Consider the following 17,461-nt stretch of genomic DNA (forward strand, 5'->3'; position numbering starts at 1 on the left):
GGAGAGCTTCATTTCATAGATTGGTATCACAGTCAGGAAAAACTTATTGGACAAGTCAAAGCCATGGATTGTTCTTAGAAAAATTTGGAGTGAAATAGCCAATGATTATTGGATGAGTTACTAAAGAGGTTCTCACAGAGTGAATTTACTCCAACATGCTCATTTCTGAGGGGAATCAACCAGTTTTCAGAAACAAAGCGCACAACTAGAAATCTAGTCTAGCCAGGTGATTTTGTTTTCTAAGAAACCTGGATGTCAGATTATTACAGTCAATGAGAAATGAAAGCAGAGCACAGTTTTGTACATGACTTACTAGTATTTAACCTACGTGGCCATATGAACACTTAACTAATTCAATAATGTGGTACTACTAGAAAGTTCCCCTTGTACGAAAGTTCACAATTTTGCAGCATTTCTAGGAGGAAAGAGACTGCCAAATGCACTCACTGTTTGACATATGCTAAAACTGTTTTGAACTCTAATGTTCTTTATTTTTAAGATAAAAAACAGGACACCGACTTATGCTCATTTTAATAGCCCATCACTGAACTGGATTCAATCGGGAGCGTGTGAGTGGTATTCTGCCTCAGTTTCAAACTTAAACAAAATAGTTTCCTGGGATATTTTTCTTAGTTTATGTTATTGCACACGATCGTGGTGAGCAGAGTAGATAAGATCCACAAATAGAAATCATTTCTTTTGCAAAACTACCACATCTTACTTCTTAATTTAGCACCTAAGAGACTAAACTGGAACGCTCTCTCCTCCAATAAAACATACCAAAAAAATGAGTCTATTATCAAGGAAACTAATAAAGACCCCCTGACAATAGTCAGGCTCTCCTGATCCCGCCCACTTGGCGGTGGGTGACCAGCACAGGCTCAAGGCTGCTCAAAGTGGAGCCAGTGACCACCCCGATCATGCTTTAGGCCCTCTCTCCCCCTTGCTGAGTGGCGTCTGAGGCTCCAAAGCCAGGTCTTCCCCTAGAGGATGGATACACTGATCCACTGGGTACCCAGGGGTCCATGTTATGGAAACCATCCTAACTCCCTACAGAACACGACTGGCCTTCTGCCCTGCTTTGTGTTTGGACTCTAGTTTCGAGCTGGAACAGAGCTGGACCCTGGGCTCCTGGCCTACTCAATGCCTGCTCCTCTTCTCACCTCTCCACGGTGACCCTGCACTGGTCTGTCTGTGGTATCCCCTCAGCACCTGGCTGCCCCCTGGCCTTCCATGTTTGGCACCTAGGAGCCCTTTCATTCCCTTTTGTGGAATGCACGACTATGTGAATATTGTGTCCAAGGACACTAAATTACTGCATGATTGTCTCCTTCCCCCTTCTCAAGTGAAACAGTGGGATATGTATCTTTTACTTTTATGTTATTTTCAAGTCTTATTTTGAAGACCATAAATAACATCATCTTAAAAACACAGCTACAACTCATATACTTTTAAAGTAACAAATGTTAAACCTGATAACAGAGGAAATTTGGAAAAATATAGAAAAGTAAAAGATACAGAAAAGAGAAATTCTCATTATAATTGTACTACCTATAGAAAGCAAAAGCTGTTAACATTGTGGCCTATTTGTTTCCTCTTCTATGCAATTTCTGATGTATCTAAGCTAGTACGTAAATTTTCATATCTTTGCCAATTGCATTTAGGAGGCAGCTCTGTTTCACCTCTATTCCTATAAGCTAGAATATAATTATATAACGATTCTCACAAACAACTTGGTGGCTATTCCCTGGACTTTTTACATGTATCAGTTTTCACCTGTTTTATAACAATACTTTAAAATGCTGTGTTCCTTTATGGTTTAACTAAGGCCTATAAAATACTTTCACATATATGATGTCCTATAAGCTGGGAATCACCATCTTTACTGAAATCCTACCCTATTGCAGAAAGAATTTAAGATGATTATTTTTAGAGGCGAGGAATCTGAGGATTAGAGAAGTAACAGACTTACCGAAGATCGTATAGATGATAATAATAATCATATCATAGTGACTGGCTGAATCTCTCTTACTTGCTAAACCCTTTAGCTTAGTGCTTCATTCAAACCTCACATCTTTGGATGATAGGCCTAATTAGCCCATTTCATAGAAGAGGAAACAGGTTAAGTAATTGCTGGAAGTCACACAGCCAGTGGGTGCTACAGCCAACAGCTTCCAAAAACCAGTACTTGACCCTGGGCTGGCTTTCCAGTGCTCTTACCATCACCAGAGGCTGCGTCCCCTGGTGAGATCTAAAATACTGCTTCTTTGAATTTTTTTTTCATTAACGACAAGTACCAATAAAAGAAACTTATATAGCTATTCTCTTTTTCATGTTAAAGCTAAAGTCTTTATCTTGAATTTATCAGAGTTTCTTTTGAATCTTTATAAAAAATAATTATCAAATGTTTGTTCATATTTAACCCTGCATATTAAAAGTCAGTCCAGTGAACGTATTCACGTATTGAGACCCTTTCTCTTTTCGGATTGTGTGGTCATCAGTCACTTTGTCAAAGCAGAGCAAACAAGAAATGTAGGTAGAGTGAAAAGAAAAGCAACTCTTCTAGGACTCCTTAGAACTCTCTGAACAACGCTAAGCTTTAAAGAAGCTGAACAAAATATTCTATTTTTACTATTAATGTCTAAAAGTACTTGCTTTCTTTTCTTGGTCATTGACTGGGCCAGGAAGGGGGCCATCAGTTTCCGTCGGCTGTTCCTCTGCAGTCAGGGAGGCACTTTTGTTTACATCTGTATCTAGGCAACCAGAATGCTGAATCAGATCAGGAACTAAGGCAAGTGAATTTTTGCCTTGGTGGTTATTATTATTATTTTTTAAAAGTAAGAACAGTTTCTGTACATATGGTGAACGTTAAGGGAGGCTTCTAACTTATTTTATACTCCCCTCTTCTGTCTTCCCCTACATCAATTCTTCACCAGGCCCCCATCACACCCATAGTCGTCTAGAAGAATTCATCGTCCCAGGTACTTCCATCAGACATTTAGGAAACTTTGTTGAGATGCAGACACTTAGATCAAACTGTTATAAAATAATAGGAAACGATTGCTCGCTCTGTCGTGCCCAAGCCATCCAAGGATCTCCTTTGGGATTTATTACCTTGTTTACATGTGGTAAGAAATATAAGTAAGATCGTCGAGGATGAGAATTTAGAGACCTTGAATAATCCATGAGATAAATACCTGAGCTCATGATGCTTGATTTCCTGGGCTTTATTTTTTGTTGATCTGACTTTTTTGAAAGGGAGCAGAGATTTTTTATTTTGTCTTTCAGAAAGCAAAGCTCTGAGGAAACCTGGTTGCAATCTGACTAAAGTCTTTGTGTTTCAGGGGCACCTTCCTAGGGTGGCTCAGTAGCATTGTGACTGCAGGGAGGATCTGTGATGTCAGTGGGGTTGGCCCTCACACTTCAGGTCAAGTCCCTGCGATTTCAGAGCTTCAAGGGTTTTTAGTGCTCATCCTCGTAAAATCACTAGGTCCTTCACCTACTGGTCCCATTGTGTGTGTGTGTGTGGGGGGGGTGATTCGGCTGACATTTCACACCCTTCCCCTGATTTCACCATCACATTTGATAGAGGAAACCGGTTTCCATCAAATTAGACAAAGAGAATGAACTGCTGAGGAACTCCCCGAACTTCCTCCAAGTGTGCTCGCTCAGGAAGCTGACGCGTGTGGGCCACTAGGGGGAGTCTCACAAAAGAATGCGGCGATAATGACAGGCGTGGTGGGTCTGGGCTTTAAATGAATTAAAGTATTGAATTTTGGCTTTGTAGGGAAAATGTTGTTCCATTACTTGGCCAAAAGGATGTTGATTGTTTCAGCTCTGAAACATTTCCCTGAGTTCTAAAGTCGGGATCTGCAGATTTTGGTAATACTACCTGACCCTCGTATACAGAAGTTATATTATTGGTTGAGTTAGTTTTCAAAGTATGGTGCCAGGTTTGCCTTGCTCTGGGGACACGTAATGTTCAGGATGCCAAATGACATCTTAGATCCCACAGGTAAATACCGCTCATGATTTTTGGCTTCAGCAGTATGTCTTCTAGTGCTAAGCTGAGCTCTTAAAACTTAGAAATACAGTATTTCATGGTTTGTAAGGTGTCCAAAAGGCTCATTACACCATCCTGGTCATCATTTTATCAAGCACCAAGGGGGACTGGTACACCATGAGTGACAGCAAGTGGCCATGGATACCAAGAGAGAGAGGGTTGGAACCCTAACTCCTCAACCACCTGGCTATTTACTTTGGGCAAAATTACCTCACTTCTTCAAGACTCAGTTTTCTCATCTGTAAAGTGAGCTAATAATATTGATCTCCTAAGGTGGTCGAGAGGGTTAAATGCAATGATACACTTAAAGTGCTCAGCTGAGTGTCAGGCTGGGACTCCACTAAAAGGTAGCTATTATTAGTGATTATTTCACAAGGTGGCAATTATCCAAGAAATACATAGACAGGGTCTGTGTGAGAAAGGAAAACTGGATTTGACCTTGTTAAGAGATCTTTTGTGATTCTCTCTCTCCTTAAATTCAGCTTCTAGTCTGTAGCATTTGGCTAGAAAAATGGACCCCAGTGAAATGAGAATCTAACTTGTTTGTTCTCGAAATGGTTGCTTGTACAGTGCACATAATATATTTGTACCCTTGGATTCCCACCTGCCGAATGCATATGTAAAATCCTTCCTGGAAGTCGGTAACCTTCAAAGACCTCTTCTAATCCGGGCTTGCCGAGAGTAGAGCCTAAAGTACAAAGGCCGATAATGTTCAATTTTGATCTTGAAAACTTAACATTATATTCTGATATTACTTTAAATATAGACATAAGGAAATAATTGTGAGGTGGTAGTCAGTGAAGGGTTTGGTAAGTGTTAAGGGTCAGCTGTGTGTACAACAACTGCTGTGTGTTGTGCACTACACAACACCAGCGGGTGCCTTTTACACAATAACACAGTAGATTTTCATATTTGTTACAAGTTTTCAGGTTTATGTCAAGCAAATATCTTATACTAACAAGCTAAGTATATCAGGACAGTGTTCTGATATGTGGGAGTAAAGGGTCTTGAGAAAGGGGCACCTATTTTTTTTTTTAAGATTTTATTTATGTATTTGAGAGAGAGAGCCAGCACATGAGAGAGAACGAGTTGGGGGTGGGGAGGAGCAGAGGGGGAGGGACAAGCAGATTCTGAGCTCAGCTCAGAGCAGAGCCTGACTTGGGGCCCCGAGATCATGACCTAAGCTGAAATCCAGAGTCAGCGGCTTAACTGACTGAGGCTCCCAGGCAAGGGGGAGCCCATTTCTCACTCACCACAAAAAGTGTGTATGGACCAGGGGCAGCCTGGATCCTGGGTGTCTGCAGAGTGCCATGTCCTCAGCTAACCAGCTTCAACCAGCCCTAGACCACAGCAACTAGTAGTCGTTGGCCGAGTGTGTCCTGTTCAACGTTGTTTTCCTGTAGGTCACCTGCGACCTGTTCTCCTAAGTGCCCTTAGGCCATCCTTCCTGGCAAGACCTCAGTTGGACCTGCGGACGTTTCCTCGTGCTATTCCAATTGAAGTTTGACCTGCTTTAGTCTTCTAGGAATCTCTGATGTGTTTAACACTTGACAGTTTAGAAGATGTTCCTCAGGTTCCATCTCATGACTCTTCTGAGGAAGGCAGTGCAGACACAATATCCCAGTTTCACAGATAAAATTGAGAAGGTTCAGAGAGATGAAGTGACACACGTAAGTGAATGGTGAAACCCTGACTGACTAGTCAGTCCCCAAGTCCGCTAACCCTTAGCCTTGTGTGTCAGCCCTCCTGGGATAACCATGCTGGATTGTGCTAAGGTGTGAGTGTTTGACTTCCATTCTGAAGGAGTGCTCAACTCGAAGCGAGTCCTGAATGCTCCCTGGCAATTATATTTCCTTTCTACAGGACTTTCCTACTCTCCTAGATGACCCTCCTACTTTCCCTCAGCCCTCAAACTGCCAACAGCTGCTCCCGTCCTCACTCTAGCTCATGACCTTTCCTTTCCATTTAACCAAGAAAACAGAAATTATCAGAAGAGAATTTTGAGGAGTCCGCACGCTATGTCTGTAGACCTATGTGCATCTCTGTCCTTAAATTTTGTCTCAGCTCCTGCTTCAATGAATGAACTGTGCTCCTTGTTTAGGTCCCACTTCCTTTCAACTATTCAAAGACCCTTCTTCTCTCTTATCTAGATCATTCTCATCAGCACACAAACATGTTTTTTTTTCCTTCTACCCATCTTAAAACAAACAAACAGCCTTCCTTTCCTTTATGTCCTTTTAACTACCACTCTCCCACCCCTTTTCTGCCCAGGAAAACTCCCTCAAAGTGTTGTTTTTATTTTTCTCTTTCTATTTTTTCTGTTTGCTATGGTCTAAATTGTACCCCCCCCCAATATGTTGATGCCCTAACGCTGAATGTGATTGTATTTGGAGATAAGGTCTTTTAGGAAGTAATTAAGGTTATAGGAAATCGTAAGGGTGAGGTCCTAACCTGATAGGACTGATGGCCTTAGACAAAGGGATCCCAGTCTCTCTCGGTCTCTGCACACACACACACCGAGGTAAGTGGGCACAGAATGAGAAGCCAGGTGGAGCGTCCTCACCAGGAACCGAATCTGTCAGCACTATGATCTTGGACTTAGCAGCTTCCAGAACTGTGAGAAATTAATTTCTGTCACTTATGCCACACAGACTACGGTATTTTGTTAGAGCAGCCTGGGCCGCCTAAGACTCTCTTGAATCACCAGAGTCCAGCTTTCTGTCCCAGGCACCTTGCCCTAAAACTGCCCTTGTCAGAGTTCCTTGTGACTTCTCTGTTGTATGTCCGGGGGTCAGCTCCTCCCTCTTCCTGTCACTTGCCCCATCAGCAGCATCTGACAGAGTTGAAGGCTGTCTTTTCCTTGAAGCTTCTTCCTTACTTGGCTCCAGGGCAATGTGTCTCCCAGGCTCTGCTATTCTTTCTCATGGGTTTCTCATTCATCTCCCTCACCTCTGAATAGTGGACCAATGGTTTCAGTATTCTCAGAGCTTTACTGAAGGTCCCACATCCTGGAATCCTCAGCCTTGGGCAAACCAGAATAGCTGGTCACCCTGCCTGTGAGTGCGGTTCCCCAGAGCCCTGTCCTTACACTTCGAGACTCAACACCTTGATGAGTTCACCTAGTCTCAGGGCTGTAAGCTGGTGATCCCTCAATCCCCTATTCCCCAGAGCTGCTGCCCAAACAGCCTTCCCTACTGCAGTAAATGGCAACAGCCTTTTTCCAGGTGCTCAGGCCCCAAACCTTGGAATTCTACTTCGCTTCTCTTTTTCTTTCAAACCCAGTGTTTGCCCCACCTTAAAAAAGTATCCAGAATGGGTCACTTCTCATTGCTTCCTGTGCTGCCTCACCGGTCCAAGCCACCATTGTTTTTCCCTTGGACTGTTGCAGTGGCTTTCTAAAACCAATCTCCCTTCTGCCAAACTTGCCACCTATAAATTATCATCAATGAAATAGCCGGTGATGTTGTCAAAGAGTGATCAGGGAACCCATCTACTCAAAATCCTTCACTAGTTTTCCATCTTGTAAAAGATGAAACCTTTGTAATATCTACAAAATCTTTTCAAGGCGCGTGTGGTAGAGTCTTCCTATAGCCATCTGACCTCATCTCCTACATCTCCTTTCCTTGCTTACTCTCCTCCAGCCACAGAGGCCGCCTTGGTGCACCCCTTCGACACGCCGGCCGGCTCTTGCCTCAGCGCTTCTGATCCTGCTGTTGCCTCTGCTTAAATGACCTGGGAAGGGTGCTGGCCGTATTTTGATAGGGGTTGAATTAAATGTGTAGATTGCTTGGGGTACTATAGACATTTCACAATATTTGTTCTTCCAATCCACGAGCATGGAATGTCTTTCCATTTCTCTGTGCCATCTTCGATTTCTTTCCTCAGCGTTTTATAATTTTCAGAGTACAGATCTTTCACGTTTGGTTAGATTTATTCCTAGGTATCTTATGGTTTTTGGTGCACTTGCAAATGGGATCAATTCCTTGGTTTTTCTTTCTGCTGCTTCATTAGTGGTGTGTAGAATTGCAACAGATTTCCGTACATTGATTATGTATCCTGCGACTTTACTGAATTAATCATGATCCCAGGGTCTTGGCGTCCCACATCCGGCCCTACATCAGGCTCCACGCTCAGCGGGGACTCTGCTTCTCCCTCTGCTCTGCCTCACCCGTACTCTTTCTCTCTCTCTCGAATAAATAAATAAAATCTGTATAAATATAAGCAAAAATAAAACTATATACTTAGTATTACTGTTTCCTGCTGCATTTCCTCCTTGGTATTTATCTGTATCATACACATTTTACCTTTCTTATTGTTTTTCCTATTAGAATCTAAGCCTCACAAGGGCAGAAATTTTTGTCTCTTTTTTTTTTTTTTTTTTTACTGTTCTGCCTCAATGGCTAGAACCGTGTCTGGCACAGAGTAAGTGCTCAATAAGTATTTGTTAAATGAATGAATAAATGAAGTCCATCAGTATGTATAGACAACATTCTAAAGAGGAATTCAGAAGTATAGGTGACTTCCCTCTGGGTTTAGGTGATGCAAGTGGCACAAATTGTTGAAGGAGTCGACATTTTACTTGAACCTTAAAAAATACATGACTGGTAGTTCCGAAGGTCTGAGGGGCACGACCTGTGGTTTGACTCTTCTCTCTGCTACCCTAACAGCCCTCAGAACACTTCCAGGGGCTCTTCCTGCCTAGGACCCTACACTGGCACTTGGAGAGAGGAAAGACCTCTCTCTCCACCACCAAATAGTTCTTGCCATATTCTTCTGCTGTCTGACTTTCCACCAGTGTCTGTTAGGAAGAATCGGATTAGGGACATCTGGGTGGCTTAGTCAGTTAAGCATCTGCCTTCAGCGCAGGTCATGATCCCAGGTCCTGGGATCGAGCCCTGCATCAGGCTTCCTGCTCAGCAGCTAGCCTGCTTCTCTCTCTCTCTCTCTTTCAAATAAATAAATATAATCTTTAAAAAAAAAAAAAAGGAAGGCTCTGATTAATCCAGTGTGGACTTTACACCAGACAAGGGATGATGCCTTAGTTCAGGCATTTCAAACACTGGTGTATATAAAACTCATGTGGAGAGCTTCTTAAGCCATAGATTCCTATGCCCCACCCCAACTAGTTTCTAAACAAGCTCTTTTTTTTTTTTAAGATTTTATTTATTTATTTGACAGAGACAGCCAGCGAAAGAGGGAACTCAAGCAGGGGGAGTGGGAGAGGAAGAAGCAGGCTCCCAGCAGAAGAGCCCGATGTGGCGCTCGATCCCAGAATGCTGGGATCACGCCCTGAGCCGAAGGCAGACGCCTAACGACTGTGCCACCCAGGCGCCCCTAAACAAGCTCATTTTGATCCAGAGATCCAAGCACCCACAGTGAAATACTCGAAAGGAATGAATTTCTAATGTTGGCATTCCTAAAGTCCTACAGAGAACATAATTTTGGTCAGGGGACCTCTCTAATGTTCCTAAAAATTGCTACTGTATTCCCATAAACAATCATCTAACTGTCCGTCTGTCTGTTCATCCACCTGCCTGCCCCTCTGCCCATGCGTCAATCCATCCAGTCCACCATGCCTCCCTCCATCTTTGCCTTAGATCTTGTGTCTGTGTAAATTTTCCCACCTGATAGCAGTGCTGGAGGAGATTTGTCCTTTTTAAACAACTGCCCCAGGTCCTAATTACCATCTGCACCTCCCCCAAGGCCAAGCGCGCCCCTACCGGGAAGTCTGCCTTCAGGTGCCCACCAGGAATTTGCTGGCATTGCTACCTTGTGTTTGTGTCTGTCTACTCCTCCTCCTTTCACTTGTTGGAGAGGCTCCCTTTTTCCATTCTTTGGTTTCCTGTTACCCCTTCTGTCTCCCCTACCTCAGAACAAACACCTTCTCCCCAGACACCTAATTGTAGCCAAGTTGCTATGGTGAATTCCCACGTCCCTTAGCTCTGTTTCCTGCCTGTTAATCCCACTGCCCTTTATCTGGCTTTGGCCGATAGCAGCCAAGTAAGTTGACTAACCAAATTAGGAAGTGCAATACTTTAAAATATGGGAACTTTGATAATTGCAATGACATAAAATGCCAAGGGGAAAAACACACTCAGGGCAAGTGGATTCATCTTTGTATTGGTCTATCACACATATTCACACACAGAAGCAGAGCCCCAAACAAAAGCAAAACACAACAACTGAAGATACTGACAAAATCCCACGTGGCTGATGATGCCGTATAAGTAGGTAAACTAAGAATTCCAAGTCAATGACTATTTGAATGACAGCTAATTGTGTTGCTACCAGATACAGGAACCATGAATTTTGGTGGAAGCGAGAAAAGCTTGTGCTCCTTGTTAAATTAAAGAATCTTTAGGATCCTGGCAGCAGACTATTTATTCTTGCTGCTCTAACCCCATGGCTCATTTTTCTATTTCTCAGTACACATCTCTTTTGCTGTGGGGACACTTCTCCCTCTGCCAGGGAGGCCCTGAGTGAGCCTTGTGGATCCAGCAGTCTGCTCTAGAAAAGTCAGCTCAACATCGCCGGTAGTGTCAGCTCACCAGGAACGGGCTGTGGTGGGCAGCCATCCCATCTGCAGCCCTAATGATCCCGAGGAGCATATTTTTGTTGTATAGGAAGACCAGTGTTCCCAACCATCCAGCAGCACATGAGCCCTAGCGCTTCAAGGTGAACAGAAATATCTGTTTGGAAAGTATATTAATAGAGTCTAATCCCAAAATCAATGAATGTATTTTTGGCCCTAGACATCCACACATTTAGCCAAATGGCTCTAGGACAGAATTTACTATGGTATGTGCTTGTCTCATCAATATAAAGGATAACAAAACCTGTAAGAGAGGAGTTGGCCTGTGCTCTGGGAATACTTCTTTGCCCCATCGCTGAAATATGTAAGATTCTGTTCTGTACAAAACTCACCTCTGAGTAACCTCTGGGGTCCCCACCTGCAGTACGGGTTACACATGCACATCTCCTCGTGGTTATGACGTCTGACATCTTCCCCTTGCCCTTCTTCTAAGATGATTTATCTTTGAAAAAATTACAGTAAAATAATTTTGTCCAGTGCATTTTTTCTTAGAAATTTGTGATCAGTTTTTCATAGGTATAGCAATAACTAGAGCAAACTATAATGTAAGGAGGTAGGAGAAAGGTCAAACATTGACTGGATGCTTATGACACGTAAGGCTCTGTGTGTGTGTATTTATATGTATAGTTCAGCTAATTTTCACAACAACCAAATGAGTATAAGGTCCTATTTCACAGGTGCAAACTAAGGAACTTTCTCAAAGTCAGATAGCAGTGTTTCTGACTAAAGTCTATGTTCTTTCCATCTGGCCAAGCTACTTATCTCTCGATATCTTCATCTTTTTCTGCCTCCTTTTTGGCATGACTTCTGCCCCTTGCCAGACAGACACCTTGTGTTTTAGATACTCAGGTTTTCTGCTGAATCTGTCCCATCAATCATTCACTCATTTATTCTGTCAGTCAGTCATATAAACATTTGAACATTGCTTGGGTCCTCTAAGTTCTTTTCTGGACACCCAGCCTATAACGATAAGCAAAACAGGAAAAAAAATTCTGCCCTCACGGACATTCTAAAAGGGAGTGAGCAGTGAGTACCCAGGCGTTCAAGAGCAAGTGTGATGAATACAATTATCGAGACTAGCAAAGGCATGGTGGCAGCCCAGAGGAAGGCCATGCAGCAGCCTGCAGGGAAGGAGGAAACAGAAGACTCCTCGAAAGTAGTGACCGCTAGGGAGAGTCTTGTGGCCCTGTAGGAACCGCCCCCATTGAGAGGATGAAGTACGTTTCTGTTCAGTGAATGCCCATCCCCATGGCCAGGAGGACAGATGGCAGGAACAGGGAGGGTTGATAGTCACAGCTGAGGCTATATAGGGAGTAGAAGCCAGATGCTGAGGGATCTTGTATCTTTGTGGGCATTTGAGGAGTTTGGAATGTACCCTGTAGGTGATGGAGAGCTGAGTGGTCACATAGTAAGTATTTACTGAGTCCTGGAGTGCAGTGCCTGTGTTGAAGTGTTAAAACCCAGCCTGGAAAATTAGTCAATCTTTCTTTTCAAACAAAATAGACAAAAAATAAGCCTTGAAAAATTATTTTTTAAGAATTGGAGTGTCTCTATTTCTATGTTTTAAATATTCTACTCAATTGTATGTATATATATACATATATACTTTTACATAAATGTAATAGATCATAGAAATACAATAAAGGATTAATACTCTGAATATGTAAAAATATATATACCAGGGAATATAGCAAGGAACACTTATAAACATCCCTTATGAAATAATCATTGAAAAAAATCATTATACACATTGTGATGTGTTTCCTTCTAGACTTTTTTCTGTGAACACATACATATGTAATTAGGAATATAATTGACATATTATACATATAATTTTATATTCTAACTTTTTCATTTAATCTTAAGTATATGTATATTTTGACATTTTACATGTTTTTATATATTTTTTGAAAAAAGTATTTTTTTTTATTATGTTCAATTAGCCAACATATAGTACATCATTAGTTTTTGGTGTCGTGTTCAATGATTCATCAGTTGTATATAACACCCAGTGCTCATCACATCATGTGCCCTCCTTGGTTTCTCATAGCTTGTCTCCCTCTCTGATTTCTTCCCATTCAGTCTTCCCTCCCTTCCACTGTGGTCCTCCACACTATTCCTTATGTTCCACATATGAGTGAAACCATATGATAATTGTCTTTCTCTGCTTGACTTATTTCACTTAGCATAATCCCCTCCAGTTCCATCCATGTGATGTATAAGTATATTCTATGGCTACCATAATTTTATTCTAACTACTTCTTTAGTTTTGGACATTTAGATTGTGACCAGCTTCCTTGGTAATGGAAATAATACTGCAATAATATTTTAAACAAAACCATTTCATATATCTCTGATTGTTCTCTAAGAAAATAATGGAACAAAGGTTTGGAATATTTGTGAGGATCTTGATACATGCTGCCAACTTGCCCTAAAAAGAGACGATTAGATTTTTGTAAAGCAAATTGAAAATATGTCACGAGAGATGTAAAACTTTTATACCCAAATGCAGAGACTGCACATCTTAAAATGTATTCTAGGGAAATATCCCAAAATACAGAAAAAGACTTACATACAACATATTAACCACAGTTTTAACAAAAAATTGGAATCAGCTTAATTGTCCAACACTGAGGAAGTAAGAGTATTACTTTTTTTGGACTTATTTATGACAACCATTAAAAAAGTTTATTAATAATTATTTATGAATGTAAAATAAACACATTATAATTGTTAAGTGAGAAATTGGGATACAAAATGTTATATACAGTTCGATTTAAATTATGTTAAGAAAAATCCCAAAAGAAATTTTATCAGAGCTTTCTGGGAGGTAGAATTGTGGGTAATTTTTTTCTTCTTTCTAGTTTACCGTATTTTTATTAGTATGAATTGTTTTTATATTTTAAAAAGTGACTAAGACAAGTCTTTTGTTGTTGTTGTTGTGCAATTGTCACTTTTTTTCCTCCTGGGTTTCCTTACCAATGTCAGTTTTTGGATAAAATTTCAGCCATAATTTCATTTTCTAGTGGTATGTATCAATTTTAACGTTTTCTTAAGAAGTCATACTAGAAATCACTAGAGTCTCCTAGCTACAGCCCGCTTTGAAGCAAGCAGGCTGAAAAGTGCCTTTTCATTCTAGAATGTCTTCACAGACTGCACGTGACAGAGAGAGATATGGGGTTTAGGATCAGGAATTCTCGCTGGGTTCCTGCCGTGCCCGATTCTCTGCATCTCTTAGAAAGTCGCAGCAGAGAAAGTTCTTGTCTGATCTATTATTGATTTGTGGAGAAATAGGGAGGGAAGCACTTTCAGAGCAGAATGTTGAGCTGCAGGCTGAGAAAGCACTTTTCACTCCAAATCTCAGACTCCATTTCCATCAGTCAATAATCTGTTCTAGATTGTAGTTTGTTTTTATTTTTTAAGAGGGATGAGAAAATTATTTGATGTGACATAAAGCAAGAAATGTTTTGAGGGGAATTCACTAGGAAGCTTTTAAAATTTTTGTGAGAATTGAGGTATCTCTGTAATTATTTTCTATTTGTATTTTAAATTCGACTTCCACATACACACATATATATAATTTTAAATAAATATATAAATGGTATGTATTTTAAGTGAAGTCTTTTTTCTTTCCATTTCTGCTTCTCCCTCCCCCAACCCTCTCACCCATGTGAGGGATCTACCATGTAGCCTTAGTGGGAGACCTTTATAACTTCAGAATATGTCAAGTGGGTTAAAGCACCCCTTTCCCACTCAGATTTTTTGGTGAATGTTGCACTTCAAATATTAGCCAGGTTTGAGAGGGCTATGGCTGTGGCTTCTCATTAGTAGCTGGTCTGTGCTAAAACTATACTGAGAGAAGTGAGCTGATTTTACGTTAGGAATTTAAGATCTAAATGTTGTTTCTGGCAAGTGAACAGATTCTTTTTCATGCTACTTCAATTTTAAGATGATTCTATGCCTTAAAAAATAAAAAAGACTTCGTGTGGGCATTTCCAGGGAAGGGCATGAGGAACTTTCTGGAGTGATGGAAATGTTCTCTATCTTGACTGTGGTGGTGATTACATAGGTGCAGAGTGTTTGTCAAACCCTCTTGAACTATATGCTTAAAATGGGGCCATTTTATTGTAGGTAAACTCTACACAAATAAAGTTTATCGGACAAAAGCATTTCTATTCACTTAAACTGTGGCTTTTGAACTTGCTGCGAAGACATTGTCACTTATGACCACAGTACTCCCCCACCCCTGCCCATGATGACATGCGGGTTTCAGATGGTTTATTCTAGGTGGCCATCTTAGGTCTGGGGTGTGACGGAGAAGCGGACGTGGCTTTGCAGGTGACAGGTGCCACTCAAGGAAATGTCATCAGAGCTGTTTGCATCGCAACCTCATTCCACCAAAGAAGCTGCTCCACTCGGTCTTCTGCCAGCAGCATCTCCCTGGTGGTGACATAAGATGTAGAAGGAGGCCGTTCTTGATTTGGTATCATGGAGACAGAGTCCAATTCTCTGTCTCAATATTTCTGTCTCTTCTCTCTCTAAGACTGTATCACACCTGGGTCAGGCAGAGTGATAGGTATGAGCTAATAAAACAAACAGCACTATTTCTGAGCCAAGCATCTCTCCAGCTGCTTGTTCGAGTCTCTATTAAGGCAGTTCTGGCCTAAACTTAATTATGTTTTTATTCTATTGTTTAATCATGGTGTTGAATAAACTGTACTACAAGAAATGGCTGAAGTACCCTTGGTTAGAGAGTACAATTTGGACTATGAAATGGATAAAGCAGATTATTTCATTACCCATCCTTGCCAATACGTGGTCTTATATTAGACACCATCGGTTGTCTGTTGTCAGGGAGACCCAGCCTTCCATTTGCATGTTCATGTTCAAAGCTGCAAAGCTGGTGTTCATGAGCACTCTTCACTCGTATTACTAAGTCCCACGGAGAGTCTATTCTTTCTGGCTCTAGCCACAGCTGGGGTGCAGGGTAGTGTTCACTGGGGAGGGGCCTGTGTGGGGCTGGGAAATGCGGAAGGTGGCAGAAGTGTGGCAGTGAGAGGGTCTGATGGGGAGCCGGCCTGGCCTGGTCAGACAACAGCACGGGAGTGTCGGAGTGAGCCTGTGACCTGCGTGTGAAACACGGTCTCCACCAAAATGTCTCCAGTCACCTCTGTCCCAACCTTTAAACCATGTTTCATACTTACTTTTTAATATTCACAAATTCAGTTTAAAAATGAAATTTTTAAAAGACAATGCAAATGTAACCTAATATTGGGCTTTTAACAATGAATAAGTGAATTTATGTAAATAACACTGAGTAAAACTTGACTAATTCAAATTCACTGTGTGGAATCTGGGATAGCTTATGAGGGTTGGATTGAAGTTTTGTTTTTGCTTTTTTTTTTAAGTGAAAGAGTTGACAATTTTATTTTCACATTTCACAATACAAAGGAAAATTGCCTTTTTTTTGGTCCCATTACTCCCCTGTGAAAACTGTTCTGTCTCTGATAGGAAGGGGGAGCAAGTCTTCCTTGTCCTGTTGTGAGAAAACACTCACAGTCACAGCACCACGATCTCCTGATGAAGTAGAACAAATAATATAAAATGAATATAGAGAGGTTCTTGTCTCTCCTTATCTGTCTGGCCGAGTCATTCTTGACTGAGTGGGCACCAACGTGGGACAGGCAGAAGGGGTCATCATTGGGGGCCCAGGCATCATTGGCATGTCCCATAGGTGGCTGCATTCCAGGAGCAGGTCCCACTGGCATCATCCCAGGAGGAGGAGGGCCCGTCACTGGCATCATGGGAGGGCCCCCCATATGGGGCATTGGCCTCGTACGGGGGCAAGGAGGGCCCCGGAGCCTGGGGGAGGTGGGATCATTGCCCCTGCAGGAGGAGGAGCAGAGAATGGAGTAGGAGGGATATCTTTCCTGGTTGAAATGCAGCGGTTGTTTTGTCCATCAGGCTCTGGCCTGCTCTTCTACCCATTTCTCATAGTAGACTTTCATGTTCTTTTTGTGTCTCCTACTGCTGCAGTGTGTCTCTCTCACAGATGGAGAGTCATGGGTGAGGAATGTGTCGCAGTAATCACAATAAAACTTAGCCATGTTGCTCTGCAGGCTGTTGGCCACTCTGTCCCAGGATTGAAGGGTTTTTGTTTCTTTTATTTTTTTAAAGATTTTATTTATTTGTCAGAGAGAGAGAGAACACAAGCAGGGGGAGCAGGGGGGAGCAACAGGCAGGAGAAGTAGGCTCTCTGCTGAACAAGGAGCCTGATGTGGGATTCGATCCCAGAATCCTGGGATCATGACCTGAGCCAAAGGCAGATGCTTAACCAACTGGGCCACCCAGGCATCCCCAGGATTGAAGTTTTTGATAAATTTTTTTGTAAATTCTTTTTTTTTTGGTAATCTCTTTTTAAAAAGGTTAAGAGCCTAGGTGATAATGCTAATGGTATAAATAAAGTTGAAGAGGGATATTGAAGATACTTATGAGGAAAAGTCTCACTACTTTGAAGAAAGAAGAATGGATTTATGTATGTGTATCTGGTATGTACATATTTACTTATTTATTTTAAAATCTCTTCGAAAAGTCCTTGGAAATTCCACTGGATAATTCTTTGTTAGCCTAGTTTGTTCAAGTAATAAATGAATAATACATAAATGCAACTGCATGGTTAATAGAATAAAACTACATATTCAATACAGTAATTTGAATGTATTCGAATTGAGAGAAAGATATTCACATTATAACACTTAGAATGTGTAATAATGGAACTGAATACATGATGAAAACTGCAGAAATTC

General features: G+C 41.5%; 1 pseudogene; it reads right to left on the reverse strand.

Moving 5' to 3' along the window:
- Positions 1–16,187: 16,187 nt before the first annotated feature.
- Positions 16,188–16,762, reverse strand: LOC103672191 (annotated as a pseudogene).
- Between the last annotated feature and the right edge of the window lie 699 nt (positions 16,763–17,461).

This window comes from Ursus maritimus, unplaced genomic scaffold (genome assembly GCF_017311325.1).
Source record: "Ursus maritimus isolate PB19 unplaced genomic scaffold, ASM1731132v1 scaffold_5, whole genome shotgun sequence".
NCBI lineage: Eukaryota > Metazoa > Chordata > Mammalia > Carnivora > Ursidae > Ursus > Ursus maritimus.